This window comes from Ruditapes philippinarum, unplaced genomic scaffold, assembly GCF_026571515.1.
Source record: "Ruditapes philippinarum isolate M1 unplaced genomic scaffold, ASM2657151v2 ctg1919_1_1_1_1, whole genome shotgun sequence".
Classification (NCBI taxonomy): domain Eukaryota; kingdom Metazoa; phylum Mollusca; class Bivalvia; order Venerida; family Veneridae; genus Ruditapes; species Ruditapes philippinarum.
Genome location: NW_026863336.1, coordinates 69678 through 93306, shown reverse-complemented (window position 1 = coordinate 93306; position 23629 = coordinate 69678). Strand labels below are relative to the sequence as shown.

The 23629-nt window shown below is 33.3% G+C and overlaps 1 protein-coding gene across 7 annotated transcripts in view; it reads left to right on the top strand.

The window, feature by feature from the left end:
* The window catches only part of LOC132721862 (neuronal calcium sensor 2-like), a 150018-nt gene that overhangs the window by 95870 nt on the left and 30519 nt on the right, over window positions 1-23629 (top strand). Inside the window, exon 1 of one of the 7 annotated variants that reach the window (XM_060706238.1) lies at window positions 5618-5725. The exons of 5 other annotated variants lie outside the window; for them this stretch is intronic. The gene's annotated coding sequence lies outside the window, so the exon portion shown is untranslated. Of the gene's footprint in view, window positions 1-5617; window positions 5726-5762; window positions 5898-23629 lie in introns of those variants that run through there. One more of the 7 variants, XM_060706237.1, reaches the window with a different exon arrangement.

Genomic DNA, 23629 nt, shown 5'->3' with positions numbered 1-23629 from the left:
GTTTTATCTTGGCTTTTATCAGTCTCGTGGTATTTCACAGGTTGTTGGAAATTTAGACATGATTTTCAAAAGATAAAATAATTGATCACGTATTTTTTCTTCCAATGTAAGTAATAAGTTGCTTTCATTTAACGTAAAAGTCTTACTAACTCCTTTTAAAACTGATGCTATTATTAATTTTCTATGGGATTTAGCAAAGGACCGTAGTGCCAAGTTCTTTACAAAAAAAAAACGTTAGCAATGAAAAAGATTTCTGAAAGTATAAATCATAAAAACTCGTCAAATTTTGTAGTTTTCTTCTACAAACAGTACCCAGTGGCAGCGTGTATTATTTGTAACGTTTTTCTACAAAAACCAATATCTGAAACCAGCGGTGCAGTATTAATGTTCACCGGTTATGAAAGTCTCGTTAAGTGAAATTCTCGCACAATTGAATAAATAAGCGCTCATTAGGTGCCGGAAACATAAGAATCTAGCTTTTATTTATTGATCGATTTGTCTCGTATAAATTGAAATAAATGCAAAAAATTTTGTTGGAATCATTGGCTAACTGATTTAAAGTTAATTGTACAGTATTATGAAATGGTAAAAACATCGAAGAAATAGGTTTATTTTCAAATTTGGGCAAAATTTTGGTTTAATTATTTTCCACCCTTTCCATTCAGATAAATTTTGATTTTACCTCTATGCTAAATTTAGATAGTAAGTTTTAAAGTTCTGCTTTTTGCTTGTTATTTTGAATGTAAGCAATTTTGTTGGTTAAATGAAAATATTTTAAAACATTGGTGGTGGGATTGGTAGTTTTCTCTCCAGATCATTGCAATAAGCCACATTGAATTTACTAGAGCACAGTTCAGCCACAGCACCATTTCTGGGCAGAATGTCAATCAGTTTACCAGTTATTTAACGTTGCCTTCACTTTTGCAAGGAACTGAAATTTCTGTACATGCCAGAGCAGTCTCTGGTACAGTGTGAATGACTGTAGAAATGATTTCATAATCAATCACAATGAAAGTGACCTGCACCATCCGGGAATCGAACCCGGGTTGTCCGATTTACAGTCCAACAGTCTCTACCTATTGAGCAAACAGGACAGCTTTTGTGTTTATAGCAGAATTACAGGTGACTTAAATGAGTAATGGCACCTGGCAGGTACTTTCTTATGCCATTTTATTACCTTCAAATTGTTTCCTGTTTTCTTTCGTTGAGATTCCATGAAGCCTTCATTGTTTTTAATATGGATTTAATTTCCTGGGTTCAATAATCGTTAATGGTTGTATATGGGAAGTTCCGAATGAAATTTTAAAAAATTATTCAAGACTGTTTGATTAAGATTTGCTATGAAATTTATTGGAATAATGTTCTGTAATTTTTGCCCAAGACTGCAATTTCCTTGGAACATAACTTTTATTCAATAGTGGATTGGAAACCTTATAAAGATGAAATTAATGAGTTTTGAATTTGTCTGTAAGGTTCAGCAAAACAATTTCTTGAAAAAATTACTGTAGAAAAATTCACTTAGGCAATTGTGAGTTGGCAGATCTCATTTTTCAGTTTTACAATGTATATATTTGATTAAATTAAACGTATGTTGAAAAAGTCACATTCTGAGAATGAAAAAAATGAAATGATTTATAAAGAATTGCATAATTATAGTCATATAAATTTATAATTAAATTGAAACTAAAAACACAGTCAGTGCATTTATATTTGGTTATAAATTCTTTTAAGTCTATATTGGAGAGTCTGTGGCCGAGTGGTCCAAACCACCTGACCCTCATCGCTGTGGGTTCTAATCTCTGACAGGGACTTTGAGGAAGCTATCCAGCTAGCTTACGGAATGTCGGTCATTCTACTCAGGTGCCTGTTCGTGCCTGAAATAATGCACAGAAGTGCATCTGAGGTCTTTTCCACCAGTATAGCTGGAATGTCGCCATATGACATATACTGTGTCGGCGGGTATCCGGACAATTCCCCTGCCGGACGATTCCCCTCCCAGTTAATTTGAATGTTTTTTCATAACCCGGACATTTCCCCTCCAGTTATTTTTTTACGGCGGACAATTCCCCTCCCGTTAATTTTATAGGACGGACAATTCCCCTCCCGTTATTTTAGCAGAGCGGACAATTCCCCTCCGGCTGTTGTCAGAGCGGACAATTTCCCTCCCATGGCTGTTGAACATACATACGTTATAATATTGTTTATTTGAAAGGTATTTTCAATTGACTTTAAATACATTTTGCTTTTCTATATTGACATGAATATAAACAAAACAAAACGCATTTTTTTTGTTAAGATAATCTTTATTTCGTCAATACATTTCTGCAGCGGTAAAATAATTATAAATAATTGGTTTTGCAATCAAGGACATGTTTAATTAAGGGCAGCATTGATTAAAGATTTTTTTATTGACAGTTTGTTTATCTTAAGCAGCGGCGGCAATGTCAAATTTTTTTATTTTTTTTTTATTATTATTATTATAGATTAAAGGCGGTATAATGTCACTTTTGTGAAATAATGATTCTTAAAAGTTCCGATCTTTAACAATTTGTTGTTAAGAGTAAAAACTGTTATCTTTAATAAGAATGGTTAAAGATTTTTTTATACGCAGTGGCGGCTATGATTTAGGGCCGTATAATGTCACGTTTCGCTCTGTGAAAAAACGGGAGGGGAATTGTCCGCTCTGCTAAAATAACGGGAGGGGAATTGTCCGTCCTATAAAATTAACGGGAGGGGAAAAGTCCACCCTATTAAAATAACGAGAGGGGAAATGTCCGGGTTGTGAAAATAATATGGAAGGGGAATCGTCCGGGAGGGGGATTGTCCGGGATTCGTGTCGGCGTGACATAAAACCCAATCATACAAACAAACAAATAAGTCAACATTATTAAGATATTCTAGGCTTATAACAGAAAGTGCTGACTTCACTACTTCAGTATATTATGTACTTGTTATGATTTCTTTTACATAAGTTTTATGTCGAATTTTTTCATATTTAAGGAAATTAACAGTCAGTATGCGTTATAAATTAGCATATAAATAATAAATTAACTTTGCTGTAGGCCTGTGTGTGTTACAGTGACACAATTTAAATTTAAAAAGGATTAAAAATGTTTAACCAATGTACTTGTTTTTTTGTTTTTTATTGATTTAATTATTTAAAGGCCCATTTAGCCTTAAAAATGGTGATATTTTCATTTTTTTGAAAAACTTGTTTATTTTTTTCACATTTATATTTTAATTGAAAAACTTGTTTATTTTGTCACATTTAGTACATGATTATAATTATAATGTAGTGATACATGAAATTGAAAAACAATCCTACTTATACTGCCCTCACACATACCTCGCGACCTTACTGCGTCCTTACTGCGACCTTGCTACGACCAAGGACGCAGCACAGTCGCCATGGACGCAGCAGGGACGCAGCGAGGTCGTAGCGAGGAACCCAAGGACGCACAAGGTCGCAGACCGTTGGCGACTATTTTGGACATGCACAAAACAGTCGCAGAAAGTCTGCGTTCTTGCTGAGTCCTGGTTAGGTCGCCGTGGGATCGCAGTGGAGTCGCCATAGTCGCAGCAGCATCGTAGTAAGGACGCAATAAGAACGCAATAGACGTAGTACACTCGTACTAAGGACGCCGTAGAGTCACCGATGAAATTACAAGAAATTGCTCGGAAACCTTTGGCGACGCTACTGCGTCCTTGCTGCGACTATTGCGTCCTTACCACGTCCTTACTACATCCTTGGCGTTCTTGGTGCGACTTCAGTGCTGTTAGAACAGAAAATAAGAAAAATTCTGCGATCTTACTACGTCCTTAGTGCGTCCCTTCTGCGTCCATTGCGACTCTACGGCGATTGTACTGCGACTATGGCGACCTTTGTACGGCTGCACTGCGTTTCTAGTGCGACCCTAGTACGATTACCATTTTCATTAGACTTTTGCTTAAAAATCTAGAATTTCAGTTCGCTTTCAGCAGTCAGTGCTTTAACATCGGTGTGTGAAAATGGATAATGTAATACTGGCTCAATACATGATTCTTGTTCAGGAGCAACATGATATTGACCATCAGCTTGTTTTAAGTGTGCTTAGACAAAGGAGAAGGGCCAGGCGGAGACGATGTTGGGTGAGGCCATGGCTAGGGGAAGTACGGAGAGAACTGTTCGGCCACTACAGCCGTCTTGTACCTGAGCTTAGGCTAGAAGACTGTTTGTATGCGTCTCCGCCAGTGGATGAAGCCGCGATTTCTACACACTGTGAACCACTACCAAACTGCATATCTGAAGCGGCGACTGGGTCAACTTGTAGCACTTTAGAGACCCTCGCTCTTTTGCCTCGTCCGCCTCTCATCTTTGGAATAATATGGATGATTTAACTTAATACTAATTAAATATACGTCTTCACTCGTTGAAGGTCAGACTCAGAATGAAATTTACTGGTAAAAAGTATTTTTTTTTATAGACGTAGCAAGAACGTAGTAGGGTCGTCGTACAGTCGCAGGACAGTCGCCGGACAAACGCAATAGTCGTCGTAGAGTCGCCGTAAGGACGCAGAGAACATAGCACAGTCGCAGCTGGGTCGCCGATGATCGCCGTGGGGTCGCCTTGGGGACGCAATACAGTCGCTGTGGAAACGCCATGGACGTAGAAGGGTCGTATTGAGGACATAGAGAAAACGTACTTAACACAAGACTGCAGAGCCCCGGACCGTCTGCGAGAGAAATTTGGAAATTTGAAAGAAAACCAACGATTTTCGAAAGAAAAATGCTATTTTACTAGTTTTCAGGTCGCAGTAAGGTCGTGGTTTATGTGTGAGGGCAGCATTAGTTAGAAGGAAAAATGTATGAGATTTATTTCCATTGTTATTAATTTAACTATAGTCCAAATAATTATGTAGCAATACTGAAGTGTGCAAGTACAATGTATGTATAGTATTTAAATGAGAAACTGTTGCAAGCCAAAAATAATGTATATTTCAAAATGCTGCATATTTTGATAATTTTAATAAAAGGGAGACAGGTTGTAAAGTTTGATTTTTTTTTTTGGATTATTAAAAAAGAATTTTTAGTTTCATAAATTCAAGAAAATAAAGATTTTATCAAAATTGCGGAAAAATAATCAAGATTTCTTCAAAATAACAGAAAAATATAGATTACTTTAAAATTGCAGAAAATAAAGATTTCATCAAAATTGTGGAAAAAAATAATGATTTGATCAAAATTGCAGAAAAAAATTAAAGATTTCATCAAAATCACAGAAAAAAATAAAGATTTCATCAAAAAACAAAATTGGGATTTTTTCTTTATAATTGTATAACAATTACATTACATAATGTCAAAGAAAGCAATGTTTTTATCAAGGGCTCTCTAAAACACAAAAGAATTTTCACATTCCATTGTTAACCATTAGACTATTTTCTTTAAATACCACTGCATAGATAGATCCCTACTGTTTTCTTTCAGAAACAATTGGTAAATAGAGCACAAATATTTCAACATAATGTAACACAAACATATGTGTGAGAAATTGTCTGGTCTTTTGTCAACTGTAGCCTGGAGGTTAATTAAGAAGTTTTATTCTCAAAATCAATGATGTCTATTCAAGTAATGAAGTTTGAAAGAATTTGCTCGAAGGGGCGAGAAAAGTAGTTTTTTGTTGTTGTTGCTTTAATTGCTGCCATGAATGGCATGGAATGTAAGATAATGATATTATCAGTTAGGGTAGGTAGAGGAAATTATTTTATTCCCAACGTTTACTAGGAGTTAATGTAGCTTAATTTGTCGGCATATTGTAATTATTGATGGTAATTTTAGATAAATAGGGACATTTGTGTTGGTCATTTTGTTCTGTTATAGGATTTATAGCGGTGTTATATCATAACTTACATTATTTACTGGTAAGTTTGTTGTATATTCATTTATTTTTTATATATCATTTATATTTTATATACTTATATTAATTACAGTTTTAATTGGAAATTGATTGTTTGGTTTGTAATTTGTAGAAAGATTTTGTAATAGACTTATATGTAAGAGAAAAAAATTATTTAAAGGCACATTATGCCACAGAATCAAATTCTTCTTAATAGGCAAGCATGAGTTTTTTAAGGTTTCAATAGTGGTTATAGAGCATTTAAAATACTTATCACCTGAAGTAAGTTTTGCTGAATGTGTAATTATTTGTCATTGTAGCAAAATGTAAACAAAGTAATATGAGCCGCGTCATGACAAAACCAACATAATGGGTTTGCGACCAGCATGGATCCAGACCAGCCTGCGCAGTCTGATCAGGATCCATGCTGTTCATTTACCAACCCTATTACATTAGTAGAGAAACTGATAGCGAACAGCATGGATCCTGATCAGACTGCGCGGATGCGCAGGCTGGTCTGGATCCATGCTGGTCGCAAACGCATTATGTTGGTTTTGTTGTGACGCGGCTCATATTTAGATATCCATTCAAAATATCACTATATTTTTTACTTATTGCCAAAATTAAACAGAAGCAAAAGGTAGTAAAGGTAATTGGCCAATGAGTAATCTTTTAAGGACACAAAAAATAAAAAGCTTTTGAGAAATGAAAAAATATATGAAAAAATGGGACCTTAAACAGCTTAAAGGTTGGCTGTATAAGTGTTAGAATTTTAACCTGTTGAAGATTTTTAGGTAACTGATCAAGACCAATAACTCTAGCATGGACTTTTACTCAACGATTCTCATCATTGCTCATATGAAATGGTGCCGAAACAGGAAAGAGGAAAGATGGCTTTGGCTAACCTTGGGTGTTACAAACTTGCAGCAACAGTCCAGTTGTCAAAACCACCTAACCTGAGTGTTAGAGCAAAGTGATACATAGACTTCAGTAATTCGCATTCATTTATTTGCCCCTTACAATCATGATTGGATAAATAGTGGCTGCAATTCTGATGTCCCCTTAAGGCGTCACCCCTCAACCACAAGGGAGCTTCTTTGAGGCAGCCCCTCATGCAGCCACAAGGGGGCTGGACCTTTGATTCATACTCCTTGTTATTATTAAAATACACATGCGCGCGCTTGCACACATACACACACAAAGAAAAGATTACCTTTTTTGATTAAATAAAATCAAGTATTATTATTATTAAACTGTCAATTATCCCAATAAATTGGCAATTAGACTAACAGTTTTTTTAGGTGTAATAAACCAGATATATCTTAATTGAACTTATAAAATTAAACACAAAACAGAGCAAAGTCTCACAAAGGAAATAATTTCAGAATCATATAATAGTGTACTTTTACATTCATCTAAAATGATTATTAAAATTTTCTAAGAAACTATATTGTGTTTTGAATTCTTTTTTTTTCTCTTAAAATTTTTAATGTTTCAGTAAATAATTCTCTCATGGGGAAAATGGTAGTCCATACTTAAAATGAGAGCAAAAACTGTTGGGATACTGGGATAATTATAGCTTAAAAACATGATTATTTTTTTGGAAATGTTAATGTTACAAAATAATGATAGGAATTATTATAAAGGCAGAAGCTTTTAACGGAAATCTTGAACTATGTTACGCTGAAATAGTCCTCTTGTTTCTATTTGGTGTTTTTCGTGATGAAATTAAAGAAAATAGCATTGAAAAAATCTCACAGAAAATGGAATTAAATCCATTGCATTCATTATAAGAGGAATATAAATGGTTTGAGACGATTTTCTGAAAGATTTGTGCAAATTACTTTTGTAGGATTGTCATTGAATTGTTTCAACACTTTAAATGATGTGTTGATATGTTTTTTCTATAGCCTCAAACCCAAAGCAAGATGAATTAGTTTGAAAACGTTGATTGCCAGAGCTTAGAGATTATTTCATTTTCAGTTAGTGATATTTAGAAAGAAAAAAATGTTTAACTGGCGAAATGAACTCTTACAAATGAAATTATATCAAGATTAAAAAGACATTATTTAAAGTGAAATAATAAGAGAAAATTATGAAATCATGAAAACCCTGATTGACAAAATGATGTCATTCAATTTCCAGCTTTTTAGACATAAAGAAAAAATAATTAAAAAGTTGACATCTTCTTTAGTGGAAAAATAATATAAAATATTTAGACTTTCATCTAAAACTATATGAGCCGCATCACGACAAAACCAACATAGTGCGTTTGCAACCAGCATGGATCCAGACCAGCCTGCGCATCAGCGCAGTCTGATCAGGATCCATGCTGTTCGCTATCAGTTTCTCTATATGTAATAGGGTTGGTAAGCGAACAGCATGGATCCTGATTAGACCGCTGGTTTTGTCGTGGCGCGTCTCATGACTTGTGGTTGACCTTGTTATGAACAAAACGTAACCTTTGTCATGAAAGGCCCATAGTATTGCAGTATTGTTTTAGAAATATATCGGGGAAATTCTGCACTATCACCAGGGGCCTATATATATAAGGCCTCATTCCCAATCCAAAATAACCTTTTCTTTACCAATTTCAATTAAAAATATTTCCAAAAGCTGCCAAAAAACTTGGAACAGTGTTTATTGCCTGAACACTGTATAACTTGGAATCTTTTTTAAACCACTGTTTAAGTCTACTTCTTGAAAGTTACCAGGGCCAGTGTCATTTTTTGTTCGTGAAAAGACTTGAACCCATGCTAGGTTGAAAACCACACATTTACTCCACTTTCCCTGTTGAAATTTTGTAAAAAAAAATTACTAGTTTAACATGTTTAATAAATATGTTTACTGAGAAACTTTAAATGAGTTTATTTGTCATTTTCCACACACTAAAAAACACTGAATTTCTATATTTCTGAACTTCCTTTCTGTTCACAATTTTAACTATTGATCAGATTTATTTATTCCGACAATAGTTCTAGATAATTTACATGGAAAATTTGAACTTTCAGAGAAAAAAAAACAACAGGAATGAAAAATAACACAAATATTTGGGAAAAAAATCTGATTAACAAGAAGTATTGTTGAAAAAGGTACTTTAAAGGTACTTAGTTGTGGTAGATAGTATTGTGTTCATTTCTAAGTCAGTTTGGCATTATTTCTGAATCGTAATTGATTGATATTGGAACTGCAGCACTAATTTAAAAATTTAATAATTTTGAAGCCTGTAGAATTTAAAATGCTTGAAAAAAAGAATACCCTGTTGTTATGTAATATCAACAACAGAAATGAAAACTAAATATTTCCTCATGTACATGAACGCTTGTGTTATTACACTCCATCTTCGGACATATCGCTGAATTATTTAACTTCAATACTGCAATTATTATTAAAGGTTGAATTATAGTGAATTGAATTGTAGAAATAAACCTGTGAACCTTTGATTGAAAAATCATTCATGAAAGGAAATAATTAAAAAACGATGTTCGATTAATCATATCAATATAGGTTATTTACATATTTTATCAGTCCCGCACCATGAGCAAGTATTTAACAATTCGCAGGATCAATGGGCACTCTTAACTTTCACTCTTGGGGAGTTTTTCATTAAGATAAAGGTTTAAAATGACCAATGAAAACTCTTCTTTTATTCAGTTCTCCTCTGTGTATTTCACAGGAAGTCAATTAGAAATCACACAGTGTCCGGCTGAAAAAAGCAATTATCCTTATAATAAGACATGTTTAATGAAGTAGTCCTTTTTTAACAACATATAGATTTTAAAGGCATAACCGTTCTCAACATTTGACCCAAAGTCTCAAACTTGCAAATTTGAGATCTTTCTTCACAATTTACTGTCATATTCATCCTTTTTAGGCAACATATCTTTATGAACATGTTCATCTTTCGATTTGGACAAATTCATTAAATACCATTCATAATGTTTAGGGAAATTTTCAAATATGTACTTACTGAATAGCAAACAGTGCAGACGGCATTTTATGTGCAATTTTATCTTGGTCTGCACTGGACGCATGCCCAGAATTAGTTGACGCTAGAAGGCAAAAGGTTTAAATATTTCAAACTTATTATTGAAGTAATGTCATCAATTACATGAATTGAAAATCATTCAATGCATTGCAATGTTCTCTCGTCAGAATTCTTCGAATTGTTGTAGAGAAAATAGAAAATCTGAGAAAAGCTACCATTACTTATGGGGATTGTAAAAGAATACTGGAAAAACTTCCTCATTTTGGAGCTGAACTTGTCAAATATATTTGATAAAGCAGGAAACGTGGCAAAGATTTAGGGTCCCAGAAGTTGGTCTGATTGCTAGTTTCGTGTTCTCCTGAGGAATTACGAATGTTTGGGACGGAAATCAATATAACGTATATTTTGTTGCGAAATTTTGGATATAATGCCATTTAACTTTCTTACTACTTAACTTGTCTTTCAAGGAAACTGTATTTTAATCTTAAAGCTATAAATAAACTTCTATATAATTGTTTTAGAAAGTAGTGATATAGACCTTTATTTTAAACGACATGACTATTACAATGCTGAATTTATGTCAAATGGATTTGTCCTGCTTTTAATGCTTTGTTACAAAAAATAATGGAACTGTCCTGTTGATAATTTCAAAGGCATGGTATTATTAACCCTAATCACTCTAAATATCGTAAATGGACTAGTCCATCTTTTAGTGTGGACAAAACCATTCATCATTTTTAGGGAAAATTTGAAAACATCAGTACTGACTAAATAGGGAACAGTGACAGCATGTTAGACCAGTCACTAGTTGTATTTGTATATTCACTTGCCACCCAGTAGACTAAGGATCGGCTGCAGGCAAGAATTAAAGGCGTACTTAGACGAAATATGTATAAGTGTGTGTCAGTGTGTAGTGGCGTGGGCTGAGGATCCCATTCATTGTTTAAAATTCTTTGTGACGCTCACGCATGTTTTTCTCAGTAAGAAATCCATCTCCGATAAAATTATGACATTCGCAACTTTCAGATTGATCTGATGAGATGTGATCCCACTTTCCGCCTTATGTCGTTATTCGTTTCACATGATATTACCATGTTTAATTATTCATAAAAGCAACATTTTTGGGTTGTTTTATGTGTTGGAAGACTGTGATATTTCCTTCAAATAAACATTTTTGTGCCTGATTTCTTGCTAGTTGATGTGTAAGATTAAAACACTTCAGGGCTGAATAATCTTCTGGCAGTTGTTTTGTTGAGAAATATTGCAAAGTTGTATCATTGCACTTCTTGCTGAATATCATTTTATAGTTTGTTCTACTGTTGAATTCCATGGCCCAAGGATACGGTTTATGAATTTATTTCGTTAAGTACACCTACACAAGTATTTAGGTCACATGACAAGTTTTCCTGCTTTAACTCTCAACCAGCTGAATTTTTAAACAGTCCAGCTTCCATATTTGGGGCAGTTCATTATCAATTCTAAGGATATCAGATGCAGGCTGGTTGTGTCCTATACTGGCACTGTGACTGGTTGTTGACTTGAACGATTTTTTGCAAGGCTTTTGCATTAGGAAAGGTCTGACAACTCTTGTTTAAGAACTAAGATTTAAGATTTGACTGTTCCATGTTAATCCGTCATAATAGAGGAATGTCTGACTGATCATATAAGAAATCAGGAAATACAGTAATGCTATTATCTTATGTTTGTTTGTTTGCTGATTTTAACACACATTTTTTGTCATATCGCTGTTGTTGATACATGTAACCGGCTTTTCTAGATAACTAAATTCTATGAAAGTAACTGACTACTTATCACAAATGATTTAAAAAATTCTTAATCAGCAGTGAAAGTCAAATGATCATTAGACTTGATGCCCAAGATTAATTGTCACGGAGAAATAACGCCTTGTCTGAGGATCGAACCAGCTATACTGAGTTCAGCAGACACACTTTTATCTAATAATTTAAAACCTATTGATTGTATAATATTACACGTTGTTATTAGTGCTGTATGATAAGTCGTAGGGTGTCATATATATAATTGAAATGTCTCTGTTAGGTGCAGTTAACCATACAATATTGATTTACACTCTTACATTGTTCCATTCATCTTCATAAATGATCTTTGGGAGAAAGTGTTTCAATGGTTACAGAGATTGATTAAGCCCCGGTCACATATTCACGGATAATGCCACGGAAGAGCTACGGTCTAATCGTTCACGGATTACTACGGAAATGTGAAATTCCGTAGTCCGCTACGGTTCCAGTACGGACACACAACAGTATAAGTACGGAGTCCGACGGATTTACCACCAAAATCCACCGGAGAGACACGGATTGTTACGGACCGACACGGTTTGATGCGGAGCGACACGAATTAGGACGGACGCACTACGGATACACTACGGTCTGCTACGGTATAAGCACGGGTTAGTACGAATAAGTACGGTCTGATACGGAGAAGAACGAATTGATACGGAGAAGAACGAATTGCCACGGATCTATACGGACCTAATACATCCGTCCACAATCTCTTGCATAAATGCCCCACAAGAAAAGAACACCTGGAAAACGAATTGCAGAGTTTAATGATTTCGGCGGAGAGGATTCGGCCTGATCGCGTCTGACCCCCGAGACACATCAGGTCCGATAAAAGTGAATTTCTTGAAGGACGCTGGGTCCTCAACAAGTTCGGCCATGAGACCTTCATACTAAACATGAAGGGGTCTTCGTAAAAGCCCATCTCCAGTCCACCATCTTGCCTGTCCTCTCTTACCTGATTAGATATGGACTAGTAATCATTAAAAAAGGTGTTGATCAAAACTGCTTCTCTTTTAATTTTAAAATGTGCCGTTTTTTTACAATAATATTTATTATCGTGAATGTTTATGTTTTAAAAATATGTAAAAAGCTTGTTAATTAATCTTCTTATAACTCAAGGGTCAGTATCCAAGGCTTATGAGACACTTCGTTTTATGTACATATTTACTCAAATTTTACGATCCAATGTTTGTAAAATGTGTAACATTAAATGTTATTACTCTATTACTTAAGAATTGTAGTACGATATTAATATATTTTACCTCTATGCATGTCATCTAGCAACTCGACCACTGCCTGCGCATTCTGAGCCATTTCAATATAAAATTGCAGCCAGTAAATGGCAATTATCATTTATTGAATGTTCCCGCAAATATGTCTGTTTTTAACAAGAAGGTAGTACCCTTGGAAAGTACATGATACTTAATTCATCCGTTCTAAACAGTGGTGGACCGTACAAGTCCGTGTTGCAACGCAATAAACCGTATAAGACCGTGCTAATCCCTGCTTCTCCGTAGTACAACGTATTACGATCGTGCCTTTCCGTATTAATCCGTATTAAAGCCGTAGCTTAAACGTAGGTTATCCGTACCAAACCGTCGAAATCCTTGACAAGTTGGTGGGCTACGAATCAGTACGGACTAGTACGGTTTTCGTACGGACCAGTAAGTATCGGTACGTTTTAATACGGACTAGCAGGGATACGCTACGGTTGATTTTTCCGTAGCAAATTTTTGTGCATGTTCAAAAATTGTCAAGGATCGCTACGGATATACCAGGACTACTACGATTGATTACGGTTACAATACGGAGAGCTACTGACATACTGTGATTTGATTTATCTGTGTTTGATTGATTTTTAAATTGAAACAGGAACTTTAACTTATAACCGATGCAGATTATGGGGTGGTTTTGATTGGAAAAAAATTTGAAGCAATAACTTTTATGGCTTAAGTCGAAGAACTTATTCTGATTCAATCCATTGATTTGTAGGAAGTTTAACAAGAATAGTTACTTAAGGGGTAAAAATGTATCCAGGGAATGAAAATTTAATGCAGACCTGTCAGTTATAATTTCATCATTGTTCAGCAAGAACTGGTACATTTTGAATTATTTGTTAATGCAATTAGCATTATAGGTTTCCTATAAGAGTAAAAAGATTCATAAAAAGATAATAAAATAGTAGATCAGAGGATTGTTATATGAGACTAAATGCTAACCTTCCATGATGTATAGTTTTTGAAGTAGACATTCCTAAAATTCAATAAGGATTATTCAACATTCAATAAGAATTAGATGCAGAAAAGAAAAGCGTCTTCTGCAAGTAAAATATGCCTGGATGCACTTGATTCATGTTCTCAGGAACTGAGGTCTTTGAATAATCATTAATTGTATTGTTGTCTACAAAAGGAATCATGTTCGATTGGCCATTTTGTCTAGCTTTAACTCTTACAAAATTCTCTAATTCATTGTAGCGTACAATCAAATTAAGAGAAACTAATTGAATTGAATACAAGTACATTCCCAAGAAAAAGCAAAATTTGAATTCTTTTATTTTTCTGTCTGGGCTTCAGTTTAAAAATGTGGTAAAAATTCAGAACATATTCTATTGTACAATGTATTTATGGCACGCTTGGTTGTGATAAATATTTTCATGATATTGCATAGTTTTCTGGTAGATCATTCCAGATTCTTTGGTTCTCCAGTGATGGTCTTGTCAGGAAATAAATTGGAATCAAATCCAAGCAGATTTTAGGCTTTGTACTGAAAATTGGTCTGCCAAGTATCTTTAATTATACATGATTAGAATTACATTTTTTCCAGGTCAATCATTGCACTTGACAAAAGCAATGAACTCCATTGACACCAAGTCGAACTTGTGTCATTTTTGTTATTTTCAAAAACTGAAGATAAGTTTCTAAATTGGAACTTTTGTACCTATATGTATTATTTCCATTAATTTGTATATTTAATATCAATAAGAGGAAAAGAAAATAAGCCCAACAAATAGTAATAGAATGATTAAAGTTTAAGTTGCATCCCTTTGCTAAATAATCACCATTTGCACTATTTACATCATTTTGCAAAATTTGTACTGTACATTCCCAGTTAATTGAAAGAGTAAAATTTGATATGATGAAAAAAAAAAATTCTTCTAGGTATTTTAAATAATGTTTTCAATTTCCTGGAATTATTGAATTACAAATTAATGATACAATTAAAATATGCAATAATAGTAATAGAATGATTAACATTTTTAAGTTGCCTCCCTTTGCTTAAAAAGCACCATTTGTACTATTGACATCTGACTTAATTTGATTTTGTAACCTCCCTTTACTTAAAAATACACCAAATTTTGTACTGTACATTCCCAGTTAATTAAAAGAGTAATGTTTGATGTGATGAAAAATGATAATACCTTTAGGTATTCTAAATAATATAATCAATTTCCTGGAACTATTAAATTACAGAATAACTATACAATTAAGATATTCAATAAATTACTGTGGAACATTATAGACAGCTGCTTTTAACAATGTATATAAATCAATCATGGTTAAAAAAAATTCTTGAGAAATTTTAAAATCTGGTTTTTATTGTTGATTGATATGCCAATCGGAATATTTCAGAAAATTTTGAAAGCTTTTTTCCCATTTTGTTGATTATTCATTAATTTAAAGACCGGAGAAAGACTGATTGAGTTGAAAGCGGTAGCAAAGTAAAGTTCAGACTCATAAATACGTTTGGTCCTACGTTTTCATAATGCAACTGAAGGTGTAAATGTTCCGATAATGCCTTGACTGGCCATCTGCCTACAAGTTGTCAATTCCATAAAAGCTTGTAACACAGTCTGTGCCAAGAAATCCTTTTGATAGATTTCGTACCAATGCTAAATGGATAAAATCTTGTTTGGCTTCGGAAGATATCAAGTTTTGCTTATATCTTCTGTAATCTGAAAAAGATTGTCTGTTGAGAACCTTTTGTTTAGGTCTGGTGACACTAAATTGTTGACCTAGACAGGTTAGGTGACACTAAATTGTTTAACCAGACAGGTTAAGGTGCCTACAAGACCAGATAAGCTGAGTCTGGGTCAGATTTGGATTGAATTTACTAGGAAATAGAATCTAATACTTTATATAACATTATATAGGTTTCAATTGAATGACTGCTGAAAATGATGCACCATTTTACTAGAAGAGAGGATCGAGGGGCATATAGATTTGCCTTAATGCCTCTCAGTAGACTGACACAACAGTGGAACACATTTCTTGTTGTTTCTTTGATTCCTCTTTGACACATTTGGATGTGTTGGTTTCAGTATAACACATTGGATGTGTTGATTTCAGTATAATACATTAAATTTTGGGTGTGTTTGTTTCAGTATAACTTAATTGGATGTGCTGGGTTCATATTTGGGTGTGAATGGTTACATTAATTTTGGGTGTGTTTGTTTCAGTAATTAACACATTAAGGTGTGTTGGTTTCAGTATAACATATTTAAGTGTGTTGGTTTCAGTATAACATATTTAGGTGTGTTGGGTTCAGTATAACATATTTTGGTGTGTTGGTTTCAGTATAACATATTTGGGTGTGTTGGTTTCAGTATAACATATTTGGGTGTGTTGGTTTCAGTATAACATATTTGGGTGTGTTGGTTTCAGTATAACATATTTGGGTGTGTTGGGTTCAGTATAACATATTTAGGTGTGTTGGTTTCAGTATAACATCTGGGTGTGTTGGTTTCAGTATAACATCTGGGTGTGTTGGTTTCAGTATAACATCTGGATGTGTTGGATTCAGTATAACATCCATCTGGGTGTGTTGGTTTCAGTATAACATCTGGGTGTGTTGGATTCAGTATAACATCTGGGTGTGTTGGTTTCAGTATAACATCTGGGTGTGTTGGATTCAGTATAACATATTTGGGTGTGTTGGGTTCAGTATAACATATTTAGGTGTGTTGGTTTCAGTATAACATCTGGGTGTGTTGGATTCAGTATAACATCTCGGTGTGTTGGATTCAGTATAACATATTTGGTTGTGTTGGTTTCAGTATAACATATTTAGGTGTGTTGGTTTCAGTATAACATCTGGGTGTGTTGGGTTCAGTATAACATCTGGGTGTGTTGGATTCAGTATAACATCTGGGTGTTTTGGTTACAGTATAACATCTGGGTGTGTTGGATTCAGTATAACATATTTAGGTGTGTTGGATTCAGTATAACATATTTAGGTGTGTTGGTTTCAGTATAACATCTGGGTGTGTTGGATTCAGTATAACATCTGGGTGTTTTGGTTTCAGTATAACATCTGGGTGTGTTGGATTCAGTATAACATATTTAGGTGTGTTGGATTCAGTATAACATATTTAGGTGTGTTGGTTTCAGTATAACATCTGGGTGTGTTGGATTCAGTATAACATATTTAGGTGTGTTGGATTCAGTATAACATCTGGGTGTGTTGGTTTCAGTATAACATATTTAGGTGTGTTGGTTTCAGTATAACATCTGGGTGTGTTGGATTCAGTATAACATCTGGGTGTGTTGGTTTCAGTATAACATCTGGGTGTGTTGGATTCAGTATAACATATTTAGGTGTGTTGGTTTCAGTATAACATCTGGGTGTGTTGGATTCAGTATAACATCTGGGTGTGTTGGATTCAGTATAACATCTGGGTGTGTTGGATTCAGTATAACATTTGGGTGTGTTGGATTCAGTATAACATCTGGGTGTGTTGGATTCAGTATAACATTTGGGTGTGTTGGATTCAGTATAACATATTTGGAAGTGTTGGGTTTGGTATAACATATTTGGGTGTGTTGGTTTCAGTGTAACATATTTGGGCGTTGGGTTCAGTTTAATACATTTGGCTGTGTTGGATTTCAGTAGAATACATGTGGGTGTGTAAAATGGTTTCAGTATAATACATTTGGGTGTGTTAGTTTTAGTGTAACATTGTTGGGTGTGTTGGTTTCAGTAATATATTTCATGATATAAATACATTTAGACGTGTTGGTTTCTGGTTATGTTTATTTCATTTTGAAACATTTGAATAATTGTTCAGAAATATTTTTAAAAATAAGCTAAAAAAGCTCCAGAATATATATAGCTCTCTTAAGGCATTTTGTGTCATATAGTTGCAGATTATAAAATTGGTGGTTAAAGTATGAAAAGACCTTGATAAAGAGATACGATTGATTTATCTATTTTGATGGAAATTAAGGCTTTTACTCTGTGGTTACAGAATTGATTATCTTGCAGAAATTCTGATACTGTAGAGGCAATATGATTGCATATATTGATAAGCAGAATATATGATTTAAAGACCCGGCACTACCAACTTCGCTACCAACTTTTAATATTTCATGTATAAGAAACTTTATTTTCATAGTACAGGTCTGGCTTTCATTGACGTTCTTAAAGTCATAATCTCAGCTCAGATCTGAGAATATTGTTAACTCAGTAACTAAGATTGAGTTTTTTTTACAGAGATATACAGAAAATGTAAATGTTATTCAGGTGACCTCACACAGATATAACTTAGTTTCATGAAAATATATTGTAAATATAATCATACAAAACATGATTGTGTGGGTATGTGAGTGAAGCCTGTTGAATTTAAACAAGATATTTAAAATAACAGCAATAATTATTGCTTTGAGGGTGGGGCACCCAGGGACGGGGGAGGGGTGGAATGGTATTAAAATTTGCTTTTGTCTGTCATGCTGTTTATCCATAAATTTGCAAACCAGTGGAATGTGATGTCATCTGTATCGCTTGGAGACGACTATTTCTAGTTTCTAAAATTTACAATAAGCATTTAGAAATATTAAGATCAATACAACATAAGAAAGTTCTGGTTGGTCTTTAATTGAGATACCAGTGTGAAATTGTAGAAATATTGATGGGGGTAATGATAAACTATTGTATCAAGGCCATGACATTCTCATGTGAATAAGAGATAACTTTTTAATCTGAAAAATATAGATTGGCAGGTGAATAAGAACATTAAGGTTGCAAATTATCTGTAAATGAGGGGCTGTATATTAATTTTGTTATAATATTTGTGCAGTTACAAATCTGTTTTAAAAGTTCTAATCCAATATAGAAAAATGTTACATTCAATTTTAACTGACATAAGTATAAGTTTCAGCTTTGTTCTTTCATTTGAAAAATACTATTTTTGTGTTGCCTACAATAGGGTAGCGGCGACATATAGGGATCAGACATATAGGGATCACTTCCCCTTCATCTGTCTGTCACAAAACTTGTCCAGTCACTTTTCCTCAAAAACTACAGATTTTCTGGTTCAGTGATTTGTGTCAGAGTTTTCAAGATTTGTCAGGATTACTACTCTTTTACTACTAATGCAATCTGACTGGACACTTACATGCTTGTGTGTTTTATAAAGAGAAGAATAAAGTAAAGTACAGAACATAACCTAGCAAGTGATGCAGTAGTTCTGCAATTAATTTATTAGTTAATTAATTTGTTATGTTATTTATGAATACAGCTACATACCCTTATATTGTACCATTCTAAATATGGCAAATCATTCATCTTTATTAGCAAAAATTAAAAAATATGTACTAACTGAATAGAAAACAGTTCAAATGACTGGTTGCATTACATGTGCCACCAGGAAGTTAAAGGGACTCCACTGAGGTTTTTTGACTTGTAGGAACTGGAAATATTTTTTCGCGATGAATGTTCCATTTGATGTACTGGTCTACACAAATAACTTGTGCGCAAAACTTCACATCATTCACTCGCTCAGTTTTCCCAGAATAATTATTCTAATTGTGAAAAGTGGCCAAAATTGAAAAGTGTTGCAATACATTTCTAAGAATAGCACAAAAATACGATTTTTCAATTTATTTCTTCATATCTTTCGCATATCTTCTTGTTTTAAGAGCTCCAGCTGATGTGTGGAAGACTTTCAAATTTTATAGTTGTAGGTGGAGTTCCTTTAAGAGTTAATTATATTAAACCATATTAGTATGACGAGTTTGGTATTCAAGAAAATGTCGAGTAAGCATTTTCTTTAGTGAAATTAGGAATTCACGATGTAGTCCCTATAATTTGAATAAGAAAAAAACAACATTTCTCAATGGCAGACTGGAGTTCATTAAAGGTTTTCTTTTATACTATTGCTCATTACACGGTTTTTGTTTAATTGTCATAAATAAACGGCACAGAAATAAAATTTGTTACGCTAATGCACTCGACATTTCACTAGGGACTAATTAAGAATATTTAGGCAGTCTCATTAAGTCATTGTGGAGAGAACGCAATGAATAATACATAAAGTTTTCTGTTTCCGAGCTTTTGATGCATGTTTTATATTCAGTACTTATACTGGATATTACGTTAGAATGTGCCATGGTATTTAATGTGACGGTTTATTTAGGAAGTAAATTTCATAGATAAATCTGTGATGTTTATACTCCATCGGAACTGATTTTATAAAGTGATCGTTATTGACGAACGTAGGTAAAAGTTTATTTCCGTTTTAGTATGTTGATTACTCCTTTTAGGTAGTAATATTATGTTAATTATAACATTTTGTATTTGAACGCATTTACTATTGAGTGTAACTATGTCCTTATTAGAATTCATAAGTATTTTGTATAATTATATTTTAGTTTTTCAGTATATCTTCCGAGTGTCTTGCAATTTATAGTATTGAAATGTATACCTTCATACGAGTGTCCTGCAATTTTTAGTATCAAAATGTTTATGTTTATACGAGTGTCATTTAAATGTTTACAAGTTTACGAGTGTCTAGCAATTTATAGTATCAACTTGTTTATGTTTATATGAGTATCTCTTGATTTAGAGTGTCAAGTAGTTTAAATTTGAGGTGTCTTAATTTCTTGTAACAAGTAGTTTATGAGTGTCGTTAATATTAAGAGTGTCCTGGTGCTTCTGCACTTAGTATTAACTTACTTACATACATGCAAACTTATAATATAATCTTAGTGAATCTGTAATTAAGGTGAAATGACTTTTAAAGTAACGCATTGAGTCTAATCATAATTGAAAGACTAAGTCTGTGCCACACCAAGGACTTGCAAAGCAGAATGTCTAACTCGAACTGATTTAGCACATTAACAGAAACTTTGTGCGAATTCGCGTATTTATTTCTGTTCCTGTAAGAGTTGTATATTATATATTATATATAAATCTTGGTATAAGGCTTTTTCTTCGGTAAGATGCTTTATTATAGTTACGATTATGTCAATGATGGAGTATACTGTATTCAATCATAATCATATTTATATTTGTGATACATATCTGATAGCAATAAGAACTGTTTTTCTTTTGTTTTATTTTGTTGTTAGCAGAACGCATATTTTCTCGTTAACTCAAATTAATTAATCGATAAAATACATTTCTTTTAGCACAAGACTTTTGTATCAAAAGTTACAAAATGTTTTTGTTATTTATTTCACATTCGTTTTTGAATCGTCAATTTTTGTTAAAGGAAGGAAACTCCAACAAACAACATTATTCTGAATTTAACTTTTAATGATTTAAATGGCAAACTGAAAAGCAAGGGAAGCAACCCTGCAACTAAAAGGTACAGCAGTACCAAATTACATATATCGGTGTAGCAGTGCTAAATTAACTAACAAATACTTATATAAACCAATATTGGCACTTCAAAATCAGAATACTTGCAAAATTTAATAATAATAAAGCCTTGCATGCCAACCATATGACATGTGAACGTTATTCACTCAGAGCGCAAATATATATTAGTGAAAATAGAAAATATGTATTTTCATGGCCTTTACGGTAAATTTCTCCAAAACAGTTAACTTATTGATGTTATTTATTTTCCTGGCGTCTAAGTGTGTATAATTTTTTAATCAATCGAAAAAGCTAACTACGGCACCATCGAAATGAGCATACGCAAAAAAAGAAAGCGTTGATGAGAAGAACAGGAAAGAAAGTTTCTAGGTGAAATTAAGTTCATCATTCACGGGGAGTATGAATTATTGATAGGGCTACCCCATCAGACTTCGGGAGAATTGAGAATCTGTATGTTTGTTGTATATCTATTCAAACATGACCGACCCAGAAAATCAAATATTTTGTCTGTGAACTGTATATACAGCGATAATTTCTTTAACAGCGCGAAAAAATTGATAGTTCAATTTGGTGTTTCACAAGTTGTCTGTCAAATTTTATGTACGTATTACTATATGTATAAACTGTTTAGTATTATTGAATTAAAACCATTTTTAAATATGTACAATTAACAGCCACATTTTTTAGGAAGAAAACTAGTTTTCATTAATTCGGTCCATTTAGCATGTTGATGCTGTATCAGTATCTGACGACAAATATCGAGTTTATCAACGATTCAAACAAAATAGAGAATTATTTATCTATATTTCACTGTCATACCAGTGTTCTGTGCATAACATTATGATATTATGTATTGATTTTTAATGCCGTCTGCATATTTTTTTTCCTGACCATCTTTTGTTCTCAATGCCATGAAATAAGTAAATTAACAAAATAAGGTAACGTTTAGTTTTAAGTAGATGTCCTTTTGACAGGTCACGTGTTCCTGTAAAATTGTATGTGAATTTTTGACATTTTATGAAAATTATCGATTTTGAGTTGTACTCTATAAAAATGCTCCATGAAAAAAATTCTAGTTTAGTACCTTGAATTATTTCATGGTAAAATCATCTTAAATGTATTGACTTTGTTTCATACAAAATCGAGGATATTACATTGAAATGTTTTATAAGAGAAAAAAATTGAGCTTATAGCTTTTGAAAAAGTCACTAGTTTTCTTTTAGGAGCCTGAAATAATGCGCTGAAAGTCACCAAAGCTTTTTTTTTCTATAAAATGAGCAAAGCTGGAATTCTCAATATGGCCTTAAGGCTTTCATATGTTTGATTTTTTTGACAATTTACTTAAAGCGGCCTTCAGCTTTTATTTTCTATTTGAAAAATAATTCTGTGTTGTGTCAAACCAAGTATTTCAGTAATTTTATCTTGGAAAAATGCATCGTACCACTGTTAAGCATTCTTCAAAATGGCATCCTGTAACTGTCAGTGATTTTCGTTTCTAAAAATAGAAGATCCAAAAACAAATTGGCCGCTTTACTAATTTAAATATAGAGAGTGGTCCAGTAGATTTGAGGTATCAAGGCATTTCCTTACTTTATTGTCATTAAATTTCATCTTTTGATTAGACAATATTATAAGAAACGATTTATCTAAAAATAACATACATGTATTTAACATTCAGAAAAGCTGAAAGCTGCTTTAACTCTGCTGGAGTTTGTCCGCTTTAACAGTGATCATGTATCTGCCAAAAAAGAGGAAAATCTTATTGCTTTTTACTCGGCCTCTTCAAGTCTCTATATTGAACTTGAAGGGCATTGCTTATTGTTGGAAATGAGCGAGATTGTATATTGTTAAGTTTTCGGGACAATTTCATTTTTTTTTTCGTTTCTTCTATGGCTATATTTTGCAGCTGCTCTTGTGATATATGGAATTGTAGACTGCTGCCTCATAAATGTCAGTTAAAGACAGCAAAAGTAGGTGTTACCACTATTTCACGATCATGATAAATAGATCCCCAAGGAATTCTGAGGATCTTAAACTGTAATTATGTCTAATACATGGTTTCTAAAAAGTTTTCCTTGAAAAATAGGATTCCATTGTTCAAGTTGGATCAATTTTTGTCAGAGATAGGATTCAAAAAGTTGTAATAGTGAAATGTTGATTGAGATAACCCAAAAATAATGAAGAAAATTTCTCCAAATCTTAAAAGAAGAAATTTGAGGTAATTGAGTAAGAAGATTTAAGATGAAATGTCTGTATGAAAGTGTTCTTATGATCAAATAATCGGCAATTGTGCAGAAACATCTTAGATGGTGTGTTTTAAGAGCCTTTTATTTTAGCAACCTTGAAACATTA